Source organism: Phascolarctos cinereus, unplaced genomic scaffold (assembly GCF_003287225.1).
Source record: "Phascolarctos cinereus isolate Bilbo 61053 unplaced genomic scaffold, phaCin_HiC Scaffold_1;HRSCAF=81, whole genome shotgun sequence".
NCBI lineage: Eukaryota > Metazoa > Chordata > Mammalia > Diprotodontia > Phascolarctidae > Phascolarctos > Phascolarctos cinereus.
Window position 1 is genome coordinate 275,221,447 of NW_027555514.1, and position 21,254 is coordinate 275,242,700.

Genomic DNA, 21,254 nt, shown 5'->3' on the forward strand with positions numbered 1-21,254 from the left:
GGCCGAGGGTGAAAGCTGAGAAGAAGCAAATGGAGGCTTGATGTTGGGAAAAACTTCCTAATAGTGAAAGATATCCCCAAGTAGAGCGAGACATCTTTAAGAGGTAGGGATTTTCTGCTCATTAAAAGTCTTCAAAGTTCAAATCTGGCGTCAGACACTTGACACTTACTAGCTGTGTGACCCTGGGCACATCATTTAACCCCTATTGCCTTGCCCCCCCCAAAAAAAGTCTTCAAGCAGAAAGAGGGATGAGCACAGATATGGGTTGGACAAGGTGGCGACTTCAGTCCCATCCAACTCTGGGACCATGGGAATCTCAGAATTCTATCTCACTAGAATGTCCCAAAAGACCTTGGAAAGGTTTAGCCAAAAGCTCAAAGGAAGCACTGGGAGAGAAACTCATCCCTTCTCAAAGCTGGAATTGACCTAGTTGTTCTTCAGTAGTTTTAGTCATGACCCCTTCAGGGGTTTCTTGACAAAGATCCTGAAGTGGTTTGCCATTTCCTTCTCCACCTCATTTTGCAGATGAGGAAACTGAGGCAAACAGGGTGAAGTGACTTGCCCAGGGTCACACAGCTAGGAAGTGCCTGAGGCTGCATTTGAACTCAGGTCTTCCCAGCTCCAGTCCTGCCTCTCTATCCACTGTGCCATCTAGCTAACCTTAGAGATCATCATATCCAACTCCCTCATTTTAGAGATGAAAAAAAACCAAGGCCTTTATGGATTTTTAGGTACAGTCAGTCAGTCAGTCAATAAACATTTGCTAAGCACTTATTACATGCCAGCAGTGCTTAGTGCTGGGGATATGGAGAAAGGCAAAACCAGCCAAAGACTGTCAGACTGGAAAAGAACCTGGAAAGTCAGCGAGGCGTGTACAGGGCCCAAGCGTGGTGAGGCAGTTACAGGGCAGATGTGCTGCATATCCCAAGGCCAGGCTATGCCCATTTTATTGTTGGGGAAGCTAAGTCCCCAAGAGGTGGAGTCCCAAACGTCACACGAGGGCAGAGCTAGGACTTGAAGGGAGGTCTTCTACCTCCCACACCAGACCTCTTCTACCTCCTCTGCTTCCTCTTCAATGAGGAGATTGGAAGGATTTGTTCTGTGAAGTTTGGATTTAGTCAAAGGGCTGCACTTGAGGACCTAGAGGACCACAAGGGCCTCGAGGCTGCACATTCCCCACCCCTGGATTAGATGATCCAGACCTGGGTTGTATTTCAGGGAGTATATGAATTTGGAAGGGGAAAAGTACACATCTTTATTTTCACTAACTTCTGTCTGAAATGAAGCAATCTCTTTGATTTGCTGAAGCCACAGGCTTCAGCAGATGGCCAAAGGAGTCCAGGACCCAGAAAAGGTTAAGAAGACCCCTGGGCAGATGATTGCCCAAGTCCCCAGCAGCACTAAAGACGATGAGCCCGTGTTCTTCTAGCTCAGGACTTCCGCCAGAAGATTAGTTATTTAGGTTTGGGAGAAATCATCAGATTCTAGTCCACGACCTTTGCTTTACAGAGGGAACACCAAGCCCTGGAAAGAAGGGCCTCCCCCCAGGTCATCCCACTCAGTCTGTGATAGGGTGCTGGCTTCCCCTGGCTTTCAGTTCCAGATTCTTGGCCCTAAACCAAACCTCCTGTTAGGTTAGGTGAAGCCCCCAAATACTTAAGACAAAAAGCAAATTTCTTTGTTTTGTGGCCCCAAAAGGATCTCTTGTAGTTGAAAGGCAAGAGAATTGAATTTTAATTCTTTTTCTTTTTTCTTTTTTTCTATTAGAGCCAAAATATTTGTCCAAGTATGGATGAGGTCATCGAGACCCGGAAAGAAGCTTCAGTGGCCCCGGGGTGTGGCAAGGTCACAGGACTCCCCAGATCAGGCTCCTCCTGTTCTCTGCAACCTTGCCATACCAACAGAGCAGGAGAGAAGCATTCTGGGCTGTCTTCGGGCCCCCAGTGCTTTGGGTGCTGCATCCTGCTTTCTCCAGCCTGCACTTACTACTTGCTTTGTGACCCAGGAAACAGCAGTATTGGTGAGGTAAGTGCCCACATGGCACCTTGGTTTGGGAGTGGTGTTTATCTGTGTGTGTGTGTGTGTGTGTGTGTGTGTGTGTGTGTGTGTGTGTGTGTGTGTGTGTGTGTACAGGGTTGGGCTGGAGTTCAGGCCTAGGAAAAAGTGTGACCAGATGGGCAGAGCTTTCCACAAGTGAGGAGGGTACAGGAGAAACCTGGCCCTCTCTCTGGCTTTAGAAAATTACTTAATCACTGATCTGTATGTATCTATATCTATCTATACCTATATCTATCTATCTATCTATATCTATCTATCTATCTATCTATCTATCTATCTATCTATCTATCTATCTATCTATCTATCTATCTATGTCTATCTATCTATTTATGCCTGTCTGTCTATCAGTCTATCAATCTATCTATCTATCTGTCTGTCTGTCTGTCTGTCTATCTATCTATCTATCTATCTATGTCTATCTATCTATGTCTGTCTGTCTGTCTATCTATCTATGTCTGTCTGTCTATCTATCTATCTATCTATCTATCTATCTATCTATCTATCTATCTATCTATCTATCTATCTATCTATCTATCTATACCTCACAGAGAAGACCAAAAAACAGGGTGCCCATAAGGGCTAGTCAATGTTTGATTTTTCAGGGCCGGGCTATGCAGCTGGTGAAGGAGCCAGACCATGGGCAGGTTCTTCTTGTTGCCTGGTAACAGTTTCCCCACTTACAGGACCTTCATAGAATCGTAGATTTTTTTTTTTAGGCAATTGGGGTTAAGTGACTTGCCCAGGATCACACAGCTAGTAAGTGTCAAGTGTTTGGTGTGAGGGCAGATTTGAACTCAGATCGTCCTGACTTCAGGGCTGGTGCTCTATCCACTGTGCCACCTAGCTGCATAGATTTCAATCTATGGTGAGGTGACTTTCCAGATTATTTAGTCCCGCGCACCTCCCTCACTCTTCAGGTGAGGATGCTGAGGCTGCTCCAGGGTTACCTAAAGAACAAATAGCAAAATGAGGATTTGAACCCAGCTCCTAACTGTAAATACAGTTTTCTGTCCCCATCTGGGGCTACCCATTCTGCTGTTGCTGGCTGATGTCAGTGGAGGGGCCTCCCACAACAGCCTTCTCCATACTGAGGAAATCACAGGATCAGCCCCAAAGCAAACTGTCAGCCTCTGTCTTTGTCTCTGCCCTTTTCTGTCTCTGTCTTCGGTTATCTGGCTCTGAGTCTCTTAAAAAAAAAAAAATATATATATATATATACATATATACACACACATATATACATGTGTATGTATATGCATATATATGTATATATACACATATATGTCATCTCAAAGTATCAAAGGTAGGAGTTGAATTATTATAATAATTTCATTTAATATACACTTATATGTATAATAATTTCATGTTTGCATTTCTCTTCTAACAAAAACACAATTGATTAGAATCAGTTATCAGTGTGGGGAAAGTGGGTGTTGTAGCATAGGTTCCCAAAGTGAGTGAAACCTCCCCTGGGGGTTGCTAGAACGATCCAGGGGAGCAGTAGTAGCCTCGAGTGCAATTGGGGGGCACTGAATAAAAATAAGGGGGTGGTGGAAGCATGAAGAAAGAAGAGAAGAAAAAGTTGAAAAACCATTTATGCATGCTTCATCTGTTGTGTAACAGAGTTAAAGTCATAGTGATTATGTTATTTTCCAAATAAACACACAAATGCAAGTTATCAGGTCTTAATAAGAAAGTGTTGTCAGGCATGCGTGTCACACATTGTCAAGAAGTCCAGCACGCATGGGCAGGAATATGTGTGTGTAATGACTTGTTTACAATACGATACTGTATGGTTACATGATACAATGTTGCATCATCAAAATTTCTATGCAGGAAAAAACCAACAAATTGACAAGAAATTATTAAATTTAAGATGTGTCATTTAAAAAATATATATCATATATTTTAAAATGATGCAATTTTTAAAAAACCACTGAAGGGTTAAAGAAATTGGATTTCCACTGCAGCACTGAGTAATTTTTTTTGAAAAGGGGCAGTGGGCCAAATAAGTTTGGGAACTTCTGGTGTAGACTCACTCCGGACTAATACAGATCCGTAACAACAGAATAATAAAGTACGATGGGATAGGATAGGATAGGGTAGGGTAGGATAGGATAGGGTAGGATGCAACACAACACACCCTAACATAACATAAGTACATACAACATAGTAGAATGAAATATGAATTAATATAAATAAAAACATAAAGGAATATAATATAAATATATAATGTATTTAATATATAAAATATTTCATATCACATATAATGATATAGAAATGATAATATATTTAATATATAAAATAAAATAACACTGTAGCAAGTATTATATAGTACATACAATATTACATATAATATATTATACTACAGACTAGCACTGTATGATATAGTAGGATGTCACATACTATCTAATATTAAACCGAATGGAATTAGTGTAATAGAAGAACTGCATTTCCATTTTTGATACATGTTAGCTGTGGGTGACCATAGGTAAATCATCTCAGCCAGCCCGGTACTCCCAGGCTACCCTGTCAGACTATATGTTATAGTACAGTCACTGACCTGAATCACTGGAGAAAGATTCTGCATCAGGACTTCCCCATGTGAATAAAATTTCAGATTTGGAAAGATTCAATGACAACCAAATAAAAAGTAGTGCTAGTTGTCTTACAGACCGTTCTAGAGAAAGCACCCTGCAAGACCTTAGAGTGCTCGTTTTATTATTTTTATTTGTCTTCCTCTACTAACCCCTAAAAGTGGCTAGAGATCAGGCCACCAGACTAGGAAGTCAGGGTGCCATTCTTTCCCTTGACATATAGTGTGTCCCTGGGCAAGTCACTTTACTTCTCAGAGATCTAGGCAGCTCTCTAATACTAAAGGTTGCAGAGAAAGTTCTTGAATTGGCAGAGGGAATGTCCTCCCCTGGCAGATGCCTCTCCTAATAAAATAACAGATCCAGTTCCTATCCCCTTTCTAAAGCCTCATCGCGTCTGAAGGTGAGCCTGTATTCTTGGCATCTTGACCAACTGAGCATCAGCAGGTCCTGGCAGGTCCTCCCAAACCTGAAAGCCTCCAAGGATGGGCTAGGAAATGAAGTCCACCCCTACCTTCTGAGGTCCATTCTTCCTGGACTAATTTTCAGCTCTTCCATTGAAATAGCAGTGAACTTACCATTCCACAGTCCCTCAGCACTGATTGTTTCTGTCTTTCCTTATTTTGGGGGGTGCCTATTTAATGGGCTGTGAGGCAAAAGCATATTGAGTTTCTAAAATCTTTAGCTTCAAGTACATATCCATGTCAGAGAATTCATGAGCTTGCTTGACCTGGCAACGTAAATGACTCATATTCACCTGCTCCAATGACCATAACTCCACCTGACATACTGATCTGTCAGTTCCTGGTACTATAGTTAGTTAACAAAGGAAGTAATTAAATCACCGTATCTCTCAGCGGCGTCAGTATTTTGTTTTGTCTTCATTGGAATCCTATGATCAGCAGGCTTGTGGAATCTAGAGTTTTTGCTGTTGTTGTTTTTTCCCTATAACCTAAATGTGGGCAGGTCATGATAAAGAGGAAAGAAGTCTGGCTCTGAATGCTGAAGACCCAGATTCAAATCCTCTCCTACACTTATTACCTATGTGACCATGGAAAAGTCGCTGAAATTTTCAGTGCCAGCATTTCCCATCCTCCTCATGAGGGACTTGGACTAGATGGCCTCTGACGTCCTTTCCGGCTTTAGAGCCATAAGCCCATTATTTCTCTGTGCCTCAGTTTCCTCATCTGTAAAATGAGCTCTCGGTCTATGATCCTCCAATTTCATGGTCACAAAAGCCTTTTCTCTAGAGCTCTGACTCTGATTACTTGTGTTTTCATTCGGAGAAAAAGGAGAAATAGGTCAGCAGGTCAAGGTGATGTTTTCTGAGATCATTTCCAGGCTCTGCTGCAGATAAGCTGCCTAATCTTTGCCTAATCAATCTTCCAATCAGCAAGCGTTTATTAAATGTCTACTGTGTGCCGGGCTCTGTGCTAGGGCCTGGAGATACAATAGAAAGTGAGTCTTTTAACCTCTTCTGGGTCTCCCTTTCCTGTAAAATGATGGAAAGAGAAGATCACTACAGAGGGAGCATGGCCCAAGAGGGTCTGTGAACTTGGAAGGGGAAAAAAAATTGGGTCTCTTTTTTCACTAATCTTTGGTGTCCTTTGCTGTGCTGTTTATTTAATTTTGTGCATTTAAAAACATTATTCTGAGAAGGGGGTTGGAGGCTTCCTCAGACTGCCAGAGGAGTCCAGGATACAATAAATGAAGGTTAAACCTGGGCCCCAGACCTAAGAGACAGAGGACTGAGCTTCAGCTCAATTGAACAAGAATTAATAAGCACTTAACATGTGCCAGTACTGTCCTAGGTGATGAAGGCACAAAAATAAAAAATAAAAAAAAGGAACCTGTCTTTTCCCACAAGGAGCTCACATTCTAATGAGGGCAGGAGAAGTGAGCATAATGAGAACCCCGATGAGTAAATACAGGGTAATTTCAAGGTTTTGGTAGGGCACAGGCAATAGGGGAAGGGGGAAATCAGACAGAATGACCCGTGCTATCTCGAACACACATTTGCATGAGGACCACTGGCAAATCACTGAACCTTGCAGCAGCTGGTCTAAGCAGCGCTGGACAAGGTTCCCTGTAGGGGGTATTTGAGCTGGTTGTATACCCTTAGGCACATCATTTTACTCTCTGTGCCCCAGGCAGCTTTTGGAGACTCTAAGTTATTGAGGTACTACTGATTTGCATCCGTGAATGGTTTCCACAAAGAAAGTAGCCCCAAAATTTAAAAATCCCTTCTACCTCGAATACATCTAACCAAGATTGGGCAGAATAGTAGTAACAGTAGCTAACTTTACATACATAGCACATTAAGGTTTGAAAAGACCTTTTACAAATGTCTTCTCATTTGATCCTCACAAGAACCCTGGAAGGTAGGTGCTATTATTATCCCCATTTTACCGACTGAGGAAACTGAGGTGGAGAAAGGTTTTGTTCAATCATTTCAGTCACATCCAACTCTTCGTGACTCCATTTGGGGTTTTCATGGCAAAGATATTGGGGTGGTTTGCCATTTCCTTCTCCAGCTTATTTTATAGATGAGGAAACAAAAGCAAAGAGGGCTGAGTGACTTGCCCAAGGTCACACAGTTAGGAAGTATCTGAGGCTGGATTTGAACTCAGGCCCTGATTGCGGGACCAGTGCTCTATCCACTGAGCTAGTAAATGTCAGAGGCAAGATCTGAAGGAGAAGCAGAGCAGAGTTGGACTTCAGAGACACCTTCCAGATCTATATCTATGACACTTTGAGGTTATCCTTATTTCTCCAAATATGTGAGGAAAAAAGACATGAATAAACACACCAGCCCTTCTGTCTAACCTAGGCATTTTATATATATATATATATATATATATATATATATATATATATATATAATATATATATATGTATATATATATATGTATACATACATATATATATATATATATGTATATATATATATATAAAACAATAAAATACATTATCTAATATATAAAATATATTTAATATATTATGTATAAATAGATGTAATATAGAACACATAATATGTTTTATATATGGGTTATATATTAAATAGATATAAAATATAAAAACAAAAAGTGTTGTTATCTATGGAAACAAAACATTCCTCATATGGATACATTCATGTTCCTATAAGGCAAGGGGGGTGCTCCTCCAAGTATTTCACTGCAGACAGAAGATACTGTAATTAGTAGAAAGGCTGTTTTCCAGTGGGAGGGATAGAGGGAGGAATATCTCCCTCCCCCACACCCTCACACAAGGCAAACTGTCCACACGCTGCACTCCACAGAATGGGTTATTTGAAATGTACCAGCTGTTTGAGCCACTCAAAGAGACTCCACTTGCCAAGAACACTGGAGGAAGGAAAGGTATTTTTGCAAGTAAAATGCTTCAAATTTGAACATGGGGTATACCTAAAAGAAGGAAGGAAAGGAAAGAAATAAGCATCTATTTCCCTAAAGGAGAAGCGAGCATGCATTTATTCAGTGCCTATGATGTGCCAGGTACTGTGCAAACACGGTTAAGTGACTTCACCCAGCTAGTAACAACAGTATTGTGTTAAGTAAGTGCTTTATAAATATCCCATTTGATCTCTACAACAACCTTGGGAGGTAAATGCAATTAGGATCCCCATTGTGCAGTTGAGGAAACTGAGGCAGATAGATTAGGTGACTTGCCTAAAGTCACCCAGCTTGTAAGTGTCTAAGGCTGGATTTGAACCTCAGGTCTTCCTGACCTTAGGCACAGGGCTCTATCCACTGCGCCACCAAGCTGGATCTGAGGGAATTACCTATCATGCCCTGATGCATATACCAATCATGTTTTGCCCATGTGCAAATCTGGATGTGCATTTATGGGAAGGTGTAAGCTTGCAAACCCATAATCGACTGGCTCTTTGAATGGGGGTATAGAGTATGTGTGGTGTACGTGTGTATATACATGTAGTATTATAGAGTGGTGAAGCAGGGGAGGGAGGGAGGTGTTGTTCAGGATGAACAGAGCGCTGCTTTGGAGTCCAGAGGACCTGGGTTCAAATTGTTCCTCAGCTGCTTTCTAGCTTCATGCTATGGACTTGGGTTTGGAGAGCCTGGTGTCAGATCCTGACTCTTCTACTCAGAACTGGAGCTGGGACTTGGAAGGCACTTCAGAAGCCATCTGGCCCAGGATCTCCATTTTATGGATGAGGGAACCAAAGTGAAATGACTAGCCCAGAATCATTTAGGTCATACTGGCAAGAGGCAGCATTTGAATCTAGGCCTCTCACTCCAGCATCAAGGCTCTTCCCACCGCCCAGGACAATTAGACTTTCTTACTGTGTACACTGGATCGGGATTCTAGAGAACTGGGCTCAAATCCTGGATTTTATACTTTCAGCCTGTGTGACCTTCCTTGAGTCAGCTAATAATTTTTAAAATAAAAGCGAGGGAAGAGAGAAGACAGGGCGTTCAGAGTGCAAAAGCTTTCGATCCCACTTTAAAAAGAATGGTCCCATAAAACAAAACATACAAACAAAAAACAACACCACAGGGGCAGCTAGGTGGCGCAGTGGATAGAGTGCCAGCCCTGAAGTCAGGAGGACCTGAGTTCAAATGTGGCCTCAGACTAAACACTTGACACGTACTAGCTGTGTGACCCTGGGCAATTCACTTAACCCCAACTGCCTAAAACAAAATAAATAAATAAAAAGAATGGTCTCACTTTAAAATTTGTTGTTCAGTTGCGTCTGACTCTGTGATCCTTTTGGGTTTTTCTTGGCAGAGATACTAGAATGGTTTGCCATTTCCTTCTCCAGCTCATTTTACAGATGAGGAAACTGAGGCAGACAGGGTGAAGTGACTTTGCCCAGGGTCACACAGTTTGCATCTGAGGCTGGATTTGAACTCAGGTCTTCCTTACTCTAGGCCTGGTACTCTACTCTTTTCACCGTTGCACCACCTAGCTGCCCTCCCATTTAAAAATGGTTCCTTCTCTATGTATGTTACAGTTTTAAAAAAATACAGAAAACTTTAAAAACTAGCACAAAATCTTACAGCTAATATTGTAACAAAGAGAAATAATGTTACTGCCTTCTCGCTGAGATTGTCTCCAATTTACCCAGTATGTAGCTTGTAACTCCCTAGCAGATGGGAGGTACTTGAGGGTGGGGATTGTTTTTTACCTTTCACTGTAAGCCCGCTGCCTAACAGTGCAAAGCACTCCAGCACCTTTGCATAGAAAACACCAAGTGGAGTCCCTGTGGAGTCAGACAAGACTGAATAACAACAAATACACAACAGTTCCATTTACCCATCAGTCTGTTACATTAGAATTACAATATATTGCATTTTGTGGTATTTAAAGGTTTGCAAAGCACTTTACATACATTATCTCTTGGTTCTCCTTTTGAAGTAAGTGCTGTTATTATCTATCTTTCCTGTTTTCTAGATTGGGAAATGAAGGCTGTGTAAGGTTTGGTGAATGGCCAGAGTCCAATCAATATCTGTTCTGGGTATGATTCAAACACAGGCTTCCAGACTTCAGATGCAGGATTCTATCCACTGTGCCACACTGCCTCTGTGGCTAGAGTCTTGGGGCTTGGAATCAGAAAGATCTGGATGCAAATCTTGCCTTAGGCCGCTTTGTGGTCCTGAGCAAGCCACTCACCCACTCTGAGCCTCAGTTTCCTTAAAGATAACTAGGATGATTTTTTAAAAAGCAAGGGCAGCTAGAGTTCAAATCTAGCCTCAGACATTTGACACTTATTAGCTGTGTGACCCTGGGCAAGTCATTTAACCCAGAGTGCCTCAATGAAAAGCAAAACAAAAAAAAAACAAAAAAGCAAAAACCCAAACAAACTCCACCTCATAGTGAGAGTCAAATGCAAGGATTGGTATGAAATCTTATGATGCTATTTACACTTCATCCATTATTAATAAAATGTACACATAAGGCAGCAGACCTACAGGGAAATAATAGGGAGAGACATTTACAACCAGCTAATGTAGCTGCTGGAGTGCAGCTTTATGGCCAGAAATCCAACATAGTGAGTGCATGCTTGTGCATGCACATGTGAGCACACACACACACACACACACACACACACAAGGCAACAGGCTAACAGGGAGTTAACACAACAGACACACTTTATTAGACAGAAATCCAGGATCCTCTGTATTCACACCACTCTGTATTCACAAGAGCAGCTCAAGGGACCCAAAGGAAGCTAAAACAGCTGTTGGCATTTGCCATACATAATGCCTAACATGGTTCTTGTGAAGTCCAAATCAGAAAATAGATGTGACTCTCCCCAAATACACACTTCTTTCCTTGCAGAGGTAGAGGACTAAGGGTGTGGAGCATTGCACATACAGTAAGATCTTATGGATCGGCTGGTTGGGTTTAGTGAACTGCTCTTTTTTTTTCTTTTTTCTTTTTTCATTCTTTGTTACTAGGGATGGTCTGCTGGGTAGGGGGAAGCCTGGAAGGAAATAATCAGAAATGAAGGTAATATAAAAACATTCCAAAAAAAAAAAAAATGGCAACAAGGCGCAACTAGGTGCCACAGTGGATAGGGCTCTGGCCTTAGAGTCAGGAGGACCTGAGCTCAAATTTGGCCTCAGACACTTGACACTTACTAGCTGTATGACCCTGGGCAAGTCACTTAATCTCGATTGCCTAACTAAAAAACAAAAACAAAAAAACATGGCAACAACATTTAAAAAATGTATGTGAAGCATATATTTCAAAGCTTAATGCTATATAAATGTCAGCTATGCAGCAATGTATATACTGTGCCGAATTTCTTTCAATAGAGAGGAAAGAGGAAGGGAGTGAGCATTCACTGTCTACCACGTGCCAGGCACTGTGCTAATCACTTTACAAATATTTTCTCATTGCTTTATACACCGTTAGCTTCCTTTCGGTAGGTTGCGCTGTTTTTGTGTCTGTGTGGTTGTGGTTACACAATGTGCCAAATTGCTGGCTGTGCAATGACCCTGCCAACAGTCTCATTAGTTTCCTTTTCGTAAATGGCGTTGTTTTTGTGTCTGTTGTTATGCATCGGGTTTCTGCGTTTGCAGTGACTGCAAACAGCTGCATTAGCTCCTTTTTGGTAGGCTGTGCTGTGTTGGTGTCTAGCGGATTGTGTGTCTACACAAAGTGTGCGGGGCTTCCTGTGAGTGCATGCGGAGTGCCCTCACACCCATAGCGGTCACTGGATCCCGGTTATCAGTTGCGTTATTTTGGTGTCTAGGCAGTGCGTGCGCGCGCGCTCAGGATTCTCTCTTCCCCCCTCCTTCCGCCTCTCAGCGGGGGTTCGCGAGCGTGCACGCGCCCTAGGAGACTGAGCGCACGCACAGGCCCCGCCCTCCGGCTGCCCCGGCCCCGCCCCCGCCTCTCCGGCTCCGAGGACTTCTCCGAGTTCCGTAAACACATCTCTCTCTTCCCCAGCCCGGCTCGGACCATACCACTTTCTGCCCGCGGGGAGAGCCCGCTCGCGCAGCCCTCAGCCGTCGGGGCCGCGGTCCCTACGCTTTGGCCCCGCGCCGTCCTCGTGGGTGCATCTTCTTGGCAGCGCCTCTCAGGCCTCACGCGGCATCTGCCAGGGGCGGGCGGGCCGCGGGATGGGGCGAGCCGGGTCCGCACTCCCCCCCGCTGGCCGGGCGTTATGGGCCACGCCTTGGCTGGCTGCGCTGTCCCTCTGGGCCCTTTAAATACCGCGTGGGGCCGGGGGGGGGAGGGCGAAGGGGGTTGGCGAGCGGCGCTGTGGGAGGGCTGTCCGGAGGGCTAGCGGCGGAGCCGAGCCGAGCGGAACCGAGCCTGGGCACGGACTCGCACGGACAGGACAGGACGGGACGGGACAGGACAGGACGGGAAGAGGGGCTGCCTCTCTCCACGCCCGGCTCGGTGGGTAGCCCACGACTACGCGCGTTGGGGACGGAGAGCCATTCTGCCCCGAGGTTGGTGTGGGGTACAGACTCCTCCTCGTCCCGGCCCCCCCAGATCCACGGGGATCCCGAGCCCCCCACTTCAGCCCTGACTTTATTTCGGGGACGGGGAGGGAGGCAGCCCCCGTTTCGTTCCCGGTGACCCCTCCGGTGCGTCTCTCGCTTGTTTGTCCCCGAACCGCCGTCCCGCGTGGGAGCGCGGCGGGGAAGGGGAGAGTGAGACTGGTCGGCGGCCCGGGATTAGCTGGCATCCCCCGTCCCGGGTGGGAGCCCTAGTGCCGGGGCTTGTTTACGTCTGTGCTGGGCAGGTGCCAGCGTGTGCGCTCCGAACCAGCTTCCAAAAATACTCCTCGAGGAGGAGGGAAGGGCAGGACTAGGGGCGGGGGGGGGGAGCACTTGTCGACCCCCTCCCCGTGCTCCCTAGAATGGGCAGGGGGCACTTGCCTTTCTGCCCCCTACCGCGCTCCTGACCTGTCCACTCACCCTCCTTCCTTCCTGACAATCCCCCCCCCCCACCAGGGCTGGGCAGGGGCCACTAGTCACCCACTCAACCCCCTTCTTTCTCGAGTCTCTCTGCTGCCTAGCTGTGCCCCCAGGAGCCGGAGCCTGGGCTTTGTGGGAGAAGGATGTGGGTTGTAGGAGATCGATGTCTCTGTTTTGGGTTGGTTGCCTGGGTTTTCGAGGAGACGCCGCCTCCTCCTCCTGGTTCCCCTCCTCCCTCGGTTTTGTTTTGACAGGTAACGTGCCGCTTGCTGGAGGGGAGGGGACTGGACGGGACGGGACGGGAGGGGAGAGCAGGAGACCGGAGCCCCGGGTTGGCAGAACTGGAAGGAACCTCAGCGGTCATTTAAGGCCACCTCCTCATTTTACAAAGAGTTCAAGCAGGGTCGAGATTGGAACCCAGGTCTCGAAACCCAGTGTGTTTTCCAGCACATCATCCTATGGCCCTCCTATGAGTTCTGAAATTGCATGGGAGGTCTGTAATGAGGCAGTAATAGCTACCTCTTGAGGAAAGGGGATGGGACCCAGAACGAAGGGAGGGCTGCGGTTTCTTGCACCTGCCTAATTGCAGGGAGAGAGATCCGGTGCTCTCTGCTTGTCCCTTACTTACCCCTTCTTTCCCTTAAAGAGGTTCTAAGCAGTCCCCCAAGCGACTTGGCACGCTTCGAGGAAGAGAAACCAGAGAAATACCACAGCCTGAGTCCCCAGCTGGAAACCCCTGGTTTCCAGAGTTCTGAGAGGCTGCGTTTTTCTATGTGTTAATTAAGAGGATGGTGTTTGGAGTCGGAGGATCTGGGTTTGAATTCTGCTGCTTCCCCATACTAGCAGTATTACCTTGAGGGAGTTAGTGACTTAACTTCTCTGCCTGGGCCTCAGTTTCTTCTGTAAAATAAATATTGCAGTACTAGATGGTCCCTGAGGTCCCATCTGGTTCTAAATCCTGTGAGTATTAAAGCCTCAGTTTCTTTTGTAAACCGAGGGGATTGGACTAGATAATCTCTGGAGGCCCTTCTAGCCCTAAATCTCATGATTTTAGAATAATAACATCCTTTGGATCCGATACTAGTTTTCAATACCTGCCTACTCTTTCCTCTCTCTTGTAAGAATTACTTTTTGTTCAGTCATGTCTCACTCTTTGTGACCCCAATTGGAGTTTTCTTGGCAAAGATCCTGGAGTGGTTTGCCATTTCCTTCTCTAGCTCATTTTACAGATGAGGAAACTGAGGCAAACAGGGTGAAGTGACTTGCCCAGGGTCACATAGCTAGTAAGTGTCTGAGGCTGGATTTGAACTCAGGTCTTCCTGACTCCTGGCCTGCATGCTCTATCCTCTGTGCTACCTGGTTGCCCCAAGAATTACTCTTGCAGCTAATTCATTAAATTGGTGGGTCCCCCATTAGGAGTTTCAGCAGCTCAGAATAGGCCAACGAGAAGTAAATCTCCGTGTTTGTGGTTAACCTTGGAAAAAGGGATTGTAGTGGACAAGTGTTAGATAAATAAAGCGAAGTTGGGACGGAATGTTAGGTTGGAGTTTTTCATGTGGTCTGGCTTTCTAGAAATTGACCTCCTTGATGGGAGACTTCTGTAGACGCTGTGAATGTTTGATTGCTAATCAATGCCTGTTTTGTCTAAACACACACAGACACAGACACACACACACACACACACACACACACACACACACACCACATACACACCCTGTTACTGGATGCCAGCGATTAGCACAGTGCCTGGCACATAGTAGACACTTGATAAATGTTTATTGAATTACACAAATATGATCTTCTGTGACAGAGAATCCCTGCTGAGTGATCGTCTCCTTCTGCCAGGTTTTAGCTCACCGGGGCCACTATTACATTGGGCTGGACTGCACACAGAAGGAAGAGAGGTTTCTCTCCTTTCAGCACCCATCCCCTGGCTGTCCCCAAGTGTCCAGGTCTTTTCATGATCTAATCCCAGGCATGACCCATGTCACAAAAAGCCTCTTCTAGATAACCCTGCCTCTGACCGTTTGGCTTATGTTTGGAGGAGAGAGAAGTTGCTGAACAGGTCTTGGAGGTGGGCTCTAGGCCCACTTTCTCAGTTCTGCTGTTTGCTAGCCATATGACCTTGTAGAAATCACTTCATCAGCCTCAGTTTCTTCCTCTGTAAAATGAGGTGAGGGAAGGGTGAGACTGGATGAGTCCAAGAGTCCTTTTCACTTCTAAATCTTAAGATCTTGTGAAGTGACCTGCCCCAAGGTCGTTAGTGTCCCAATAATGCCTGTCTTTAGCCTTCGGGGTCATGTCTTTTGTCTTTCTCCCCCTCCTTTCTTCCAAACTTATTCAGACTGTGTCTGGTTTCCCAGGTCCTTCGGGGCAAACTAAATAGCCAGTTTACTACAAGGTGTTAAAGACTGATAAGAGCTAGGATATTTGCATTTTAACTGGATACTGAAAAGTGTGACTTAAAAGAGTAATTATCCATGTGACCTTGGGTAAGTCACTTCCCCTTTGGGTTGAGCAGTGCTTTCATCTGTAAAATGAAGGGTCTGGACTGGAAGACCTTTGAATTCCAACTCCAGAGTCCTGATCCCAGGATTGCATCATCTCTCAGGGAGGGTTCCTAAATGGACTAATTGTTTGGCTTCTCTAGTCGGCCACTGGCTTGTTTCCTGTTTCCTTCTCTCAACTGTGTCAGAGGAGTTGGTCCTGGCATGTTTGTTTGATGTCATCTTGCAGTGCAGTGCTGGGCTACGTGTTGCCACGTTTGATGCCCAGGTTTTCAGCAGCGGGTCAAAACGGAACCGTGAGAAGTTGGAGGGTCTCCAGGGAAGGGCAACCGGGCCAGAGCAGCTTGATTGAACTAAAAAAACTGGAAAAGAGATGATTTCAGGAACACCCAACTGTAGCAGGGTTCTAGGAAGAACTGTCATGTGGAAGAGGTTTTAGTTTAGCTCCTTATGTATGGCCCCAAGGGCCAATGGGTGCAAGTCGGTGCATGGAGATACATCGAGGCTTAAAGTAAAGAGCGGTTGGTTTTTTTTTTAATTTAATTTTATTGTTACATTTTGGTCTACGTCATCTTAATTTCTGAATGTATCCCTGAATGTAACAGCATCCCTCCCAAAAAAGAGCTGTCTCTTATAATAAAGAATAAAAAAGGGGGCAGCTGGGTGGCGCAGTGGATAGAGCACTAGCCCTGAAGTCAGGAGGACCTGAGTTCAAATCTGGCCTCAGACCAAACACTTGACATGTACTAGCTGTGTGACCTTGGGCAAGTCACTTAATCCTGATTGCCTCACTGAAAAAAAACCCAAAAAAACAAAACAAAAGAATAAAAAAGAAAGGGGGTGTGAGTGAATGTGTTCAGCAAAACTAACCAACAGGTCAAAGAAATCTGACATTTGTGCTGTGTTCCACATCTGTAATCCGCAGCTTGTGAAAAAAAAAAGAGAGAGAGATGGAGATATATTCTCCTATTTCTTTTTTGGGGGTCAAGCTCGGTCATTATACTCAATTAACAATAATTTATTAATTGACTACTTTGGCCGGCACTTTCTAGGAGGTAGCAACGTGGGGAGGAAGAGATAGAAACATCTCCTGGGAATGAGACAAAGAAAAAAAACTGAAACAATCTCTACTCTCAAGGAATTTCCTGTTGCAAGGAAAAACCACTTCAAGTTGAGTAGAATGGGGTACCTGGAGAATTAATGAGGTGCCCTTTACTGTAGATCTCCAAGTGAGATTGGAAGGGGGGGTTGGTTTCTGTCTTCATATCCTCTCCGCACGTAACATAGCTATTAGTGCTTAATAATAAATGCTTGTTGCCGGATTGATTATGATGAATAATCTTGACCCCTTGAAGAAATATGAGAATGTGAATTCCCTCCCTTCTTTGTAGGGCTGGAGGATGGTGGGTGTGGAGCACTGTATAATGTCAGATCTGGTTTGATCTGTTGGCTAATTTTGCTGAACTGATTCCTCTCAGCCCTTTCTTTTTAATTCTCAAAAGAAGGAAGGAAAGAATGACTGAATGACCCTTTGGGGATTGTGTTCCATGAAGAAGGGGATCTCCTTTATGCTGTGGGTTAGGCTTTTTTATGATCTCTTTGGGATACAGACCTCAAAGTGGTATTGCTGGATCAAAGAGTATTTAGGTAAAGTTTGATAGCCCTTTGGCCATCGTTACAAATTGCTCTCCAGAATGGTTGGATCAGTTTACAACTCTACCAACAATGCATTAGTGTCCCAATTTTCCCACAAATTCTCCAATATATATCATTTTCCTTTTCTGTCATATGTAGGTTAAATACTTCTCAAGAGCCTTCCAATGCTGAGATTCTGAGATTTAAGCAGAGTAACCCTTTGGTCACCCACAGGGAGCTGGGCTACGAGGAGTTAGAGCAGGGCCTCTTACTTATAAGAATCCAATAATGATTACTATAGGAGGTCTGGCCACATTTCACCCTTCTTTGGCCTGAAAGGCTGAGGATGTTTTACTTTTCAAGATGCTCTTCATTCACAAGCTGGGTCTAAGCGTTTGAAGTTAGTTCTCCCTGCAGAAATGAAATTAGGCTGTAATATTCATCAGCCTCCACGATGCATGGGGAATCATTAACTTTCAAGGTCAAAGTCCTGCTGGTTTGGGTCATCAGGAAGTGCTCCATCAAATGTCCACATCCATTCCTTGACCTTTAAGATGGTGAAGGATCGTACTGGGCTGAACCAAAGGGACAGTGTTGTAATTCTAGATTTAGTGTCAGAGAGAGGAGACCCCCCTTCTCCCCCCTCGCCCCGGAATATTTCTGTAATAGCTTTTCCTTCCCTTTGACCGGTGATCTGGTCTAGTACGTTGCTTGAGGTGATTTCCTGGCTCATTAATGACCCTGAGACCTTCCCTCTAAGCAGTAGCTGTACTGAGTCCCAGTCTCCTCATACTGACCTTCCAGGTCGTCTAGTCCCGCCCCTACATTTTATAGTCTCTTGACTTGGTCAAGATCACAGAGGTCTCACCATGGGCCCAGAGTTCTAGAGTAGCAAGGACTTTGGAGGTCACCGTGAAACCCGGAGGGGAATAGATTCTTAGTCTTAGAGCTTGAAGGTGACACTCAGGGGTCACTCAGTACAACCTTGTCTTTTTTTTTTTTCAGGGGATGACACTTTGGTCCATAGAGGGAAAGCAGCTAGGGAAGTGAATAGCAGGGCTGGGCTCTAAGCCCGGGCCTCTAACTCTGACTCTCAGACTCTTCCCACGGCACCATCTTGTCTCCAGCTGTACATACAGTGAAGGTAATCTGTGTGTACCAGGCCTTATCACTCAGAAAAACATGCTTTGCACCAATGAAACAGACTTTTAAAAAGTCTCCAAATTCTCTTGGGGGGGGGGGGTTTCCAAAACCCTTAAGAAAGCCTTCCAGCTAGCCCCCGTTTACTCTGAAGTCGACAAAGGTGCAGTGGGATGTGATAGAAACCAGAATGCCTGCTGTTGATGTTTGGTTTTGATTTTTACAAAACCAAGATTTTAGGATGGGACTTCTGTCTGTAGGAGAGACTAAGGCTGGATCTACTTGGAGGGGAAAGATTGGTTGGTGGTACAGTAGAAGGAACATTGAATCTGGAGTATGTGAGGTAGTGTTACTAGAAAGATTGCTGGTTCTGGGTCAGAGGACCTGGTTTCAAATCTTGACTCTACTGCTAACTACGATATCACCTTCTCCCTAGATCTCTAGTTCCTTTTTTGTAAGATGAGGGGGTTGAACTAGATGCCTCTGAGGCTTCTTCCAGCTCTAAGTCTGTGATACTATGAAATAGCTTAGCTTTTCTGGGCCTTAGTTTCCCCGTCTGTAAAATGAGGGTATTGAATTAGATGCCTCTGAGGTCTCTTCCAGCTCAAGATACTTGATGCCATGAGTTTGGCAACTCTCTAACTGTATCAGTTTGGGTAGGTCATGTCCCATTTTTGAGCCTCAGTTTCCTCAGAGGTGAAATGAAGGGGTTGACATTGGTGACATCTTTAAGTTTCCTTCTAGTCAGTCTACCTGGTGATAAATCTGTCGTTTTCTCAAGAGTTGTACATAACTGAGAAGGGCTGGGGACAAGGTTGAGTAATCAGTTCAGGAAAAAACAAATGGGTTAAGAGTAAATGAATGAATAAGAACGTATTAAGCACCTGCTCTGTGTCAGGCACTGTGTTAAGTGCTGGGGATACAGAAAGGCAAAAGATTAGTCCCTGCCTTCAAGGAGTTCACAGTTTAATTAGGAAGACAACATGCAAACAAATATATAGTCATATATTATTAATAATATAATTATAGTATTAATTATAATTAATTATGAATATTAGTATAAACAAATATATAGGAAGCAAGTGAGGTACAGGATAAATAAGCAATCATTGAGAGAGGAATTAAGAGGAGTTGGGGAAGGCTTCCAGTAAAAGATGGGATTTTAATTGGCGCATAAAGGAAGCCAGGGAGGTCAGTATTGGAGCAAAGGAGGGAGAGTGTTCCAGGCATGATGGACAGCCAGAGAGAATGCCCAGAGCCAAGAGAAGGAGTTGTCCATGGACCAGCCAGGAGGCTGGTGTTGCTGGATCCAAAAACATGTGTTGAGGAGGAAGGTCTAAGAAGACTTGGAAAGGTAGGAGGGAGCTTGGTTATGAAGAGTTTTGAATGCCAAATTTGATCCTGGAGGCAACAGGGTAGGGAGCTCACATTCTAATAGAGTCAGTATATAGAAGAAGTTTTAGCTACAAGTCACATGGAAAGGCCCTGTGGTTCTTAGGGTACCGTGATAAAACAGATGACCTTAATGGTATCTTATGCAAAGTACTTAAGCAAATTTTCAGTTGTGTGATAGTACTTTATAAGTAAAAATGGGATATCCCGAGTAGTAATAGGTGGATTGTTCAGAAGTGATTCTCTATCATCCATAAAGAAAATGAACTATCTTAGACAGCCTTTCAGCATGAAGCTCTGTTTCCACATCTGTAAAGTAATGGTGTTGGCCTAGGTGACCTCTGAGGTCCCTTTCAGCTCTGGATCTAGGGTTTAGGTGTGCTTGGACAGACACTTGATGTAAAGTGTATCTAAAAGGCATCTAATGGGCCATCCGTTGATTTAGTCCAACACTACAGATGGACAAAGGGTCATCTGAATAAGCAGAAGAGGAAGCTGGGAAGTATCTGGGAAATGATACAGGGCTTATAGTGAGGGCAAGTTACTCCATGCTGTTCCCTGGAAAAGGCCAGTATTCTCCTAGTGATGTTCTACTAGCTTGGAATCATGGAACATCATAGTCTCAGAAGAATCAAAATTGTGGGTAATCCATTGGATTGTGCAGGGGGAAAATAATATTTTTAGAAGCAAACTTTCTGATCTTTCCTAAGAGGCAGCATGGGGTAGAAGATAGAGAGCTGACCCTAGAGGCAGCAAGACCTTAGTTTAAGCCAGGCTGCGTAACCTTGGACAAGTAACATCACCTCAGTTACAGAGCCAATGCTGATCTGCATTGGCAGAGGGAGTTTCTACATTGGGAATTCCTTATGCCGGTGAAATCATAGGACTTGTCCAATAAAAAAAATTGAATATAAAAGTGTCAAAAGAAAAAAATTCCCACAGGCCGAGAAACTCGGATACTGGAGTGAAGTCTCTTATTCTAGAACCCAGAGTTTGTCGGAAAACAGAACCTTAGCTTGTGGAATTGGAGTCACAACCTTGGAAGTATTTGTTACAGTCATTAGGAAATGTGTTTTGATTGAAACTAGGCCAACAGATTGATGATCGAAGACTTGGAGGAGAATTGCTAGGTCCCAGTGGGTAAGAATAATAGCTAGCATTTACATAGTGTTTCAGAGTTTGCAAAGTACTCCCGTCTGTCATCCCGTTTGATCTCACCCTGACACTGTGAGGTAGAAGCCATTGTTACTCCCATTTTACAGATGAGGAAGTCTATGACTGTAATGAGAAGAATCATTGGCTTTTCACCTTCCTTTGCAGTTGAGCTCCAGTGGTCCATGGGGGATGTAAAAGGCAGTTGGTTTAGATTTAAAGGAGTTCAGTGTCTCCAATACTTACTCTCTTTGTGACCTTGGGCAGACTCTCTAACCTTGCCAGTTCTCCGCTTTCTCATCTGTAAAATGAGGGGTTGGTCTAGATGGCGCTTCCAGCTGTAGATCTGTGCTCCTTCC

General features: G+C 44.5%; 1 protein-coding gene across 6 annotated transcripts in view; it reads left to right on the forward strand.

Annotated features, from left to right (window-relative positions):
- The first annotated feature begins 1,916 nt into the window (after positions 1–1,916).
- Positions 1,917–21,254, forward strand: part of TCP11L2 (t-complex 11 like 2) — a 63,552-nt gene continuing 44,214 nt past the window's right edge. Inside the window, exons 1-2 of one of the 6 annotated variants that reach the window (XM_020982420.2) lie at positions 12,365–12,598; positions 18,217–18,355. The gene's annotated coding sequence lies outside the window, so the exon portion shown is untranslated. Of the gene's footprint in view, positions 2,026–12,363; positions 12,599–18,216; positions 18,356–21,254 lie in introns of those variants that run through there. The other 5 variants (XM_020982421.2, XM_020982423.2, XM_078146996.1 and 2 more) reach the window with 5 other exon arrangements.